A 1,961-nucleotide genomic window follows, 5' to 3' on the forward strand; every position below is an offset into this window, starting at 1 on the left:
CACCAATGACGAAGCTACTTCAAAAGGATGTTAAGTTCGAGTGGACGGAGAAATGTCAGAAAAGTTTCGACCAACTGAAAACTCATTTGACTGAAGCTCCAATTTTGGTGCAACCCGAATCGGGTAAAGAGTTTGTCATCTATAGTGACGCATCCCTACTTGGGTTGGGTTGCGTATTGATGCAAGAAGGTCGAGTCGTGGCCTATGCGTCGAGACAATTGAAGCCACACGAGAGGAATTATCCGACCCATGATCTCGAACTAGCTGCCATCGTGTTTGCTTTAAAAATATGGCGACATTATCTGTTTGGTGAGAAGTGCCATGTATTTTCGGATCACAAAAGTCTCAAATATTTGATGACTCAACGAGACTTGAATCTGCGACAAAGACGTTGGCTTGAGTTGTTGAAAGATTACGAGCTTGTCATTGATTACCACCCGGGAAAGGCTAACGTGGTTGCGGACGCCTTAAGCCGGAAGTCATTGTTTGCTTTACGAGCGATGAACGTGCATTTGTCTATTCTACCAGACAGTGTGTTAGTAGCTGAATTAAAAGCTAAACCATTATTGACTCACCAAATTCGTGAAGCTTAGAAAGTTGATGATGAATTGGTTGCAAAACGGGCTGAGTGTTTTCCGAACGAGGAATCGGAGTTTCAAATTGATGATGATGATTGTTTGAGGTACAGAAATCGTTTGTGTGTTCCAAGGAATTCGGAACTCATTTCGATGATTCTGAACGAAGCCCATTGTAGCCGAATGTCAGTTCACCCGGGGAGTACGAAAATGTACAACGATTTGAAACGTCAATTTTGGTGGCATGGTATGAAACGGGACATCTCTGACTTTGTTTCGAGATGTTTAATATGTCAACAAGTGAAAGCGGAACATCAAGTGCCTTCGGGATTACTCCAGCCGATCATGATACCCGAGTGGAAATGGGATCGAGTCACAATGGACTTTGTGTCCGGACTGCCTTTGTCAGCAAGTAAGAAGGATGCGATATGGGTTATTGTTGATAGACTGACTAAGTCGGCTCATTTCATCCCCGTGCATACGGATTTTTCATTGGATAAACTAGCTGAATTGTATGTTTCTCAGATTGTGAGATTACACGGGGTACCGATTTCTATTGTGTCGGATAGAGATCCGAGATTCACCTCGCGATTTTGGAAGAAGTTGCAAGAAGCTTTGGGTACCAAGCTGCATTTTAGCACCGCTTTTCATCCACAAACCGATGGTCAATCCGAGCGGATAATTCAGATACTTGAGGATATGTTGAGATGTTGCATCCTCGAGTTCAGTAGTTCATGGGAACGGTACTTACCTTTGATTGAATTCGCTTACAACAATAGTTTTCAATCAAGTATTAAGATGGCACCCTACGAGGCTTTGTACGGTCGTAAATGCCGTACACCATTGTTTTGGACCGAGCTCGGTGAAAGTAAAATTTTCGGAGTTGATTTGATTAAAGATGCTGAACAGAAAGTAAAGGTAATCCGTGAAAGTCTGAAAGTAGCCACGGATCGTCAGAAGTCGTACGCAGATTTGAAACGAAAAGACATCGAGTATCAGGTGGGAGACAGAGTGTTCCTTAAGGTTTCACCTTGGAAAAAGATACTCAGGTTCGGCCGTAAGGGCAAGTTGAGCCCAAGATTCATTGGGCCGTATGAAATATCCGAAAGAATTGGTTCAGTGGCATATAGATTGATTTTACCCCCTGAACTTGAAAGGATTCACAATGTTTTTCATGTTTCGATGCTACGACGTTATAGATCCGATCCGTCACATGTGATTAATCCCTCGGAAGTTGAAATTCAATCTGACTTGAGTTATGAAGAAGAACCGATTCGTATCCTAGCTCGTGAAGTGAAAGAGTTGCGAAACAGAAGGGTTCCGTTAGTTAAGGTGTTATGGCTCAAACACGGGATCGAGGAAGCTACTTGGGAAACTGAGAGCTCG

This window comes from Gossypium hirsutum, chromosome A07 (genome assembly GCF_007990345.1).
Source record: "Gossypium hirsutum isolate 1008001.06 chromosome A07, Gossypium_hirsutum_v2.1, whole genome shotgun sequence".
Classification (NCBI taxonomy): Eukaryota; Viridiplantae; Streptophyta; class Magnoliopsida; order Malvales; family Malvaceae; genus Gossypium; species Gossypium hirsutum.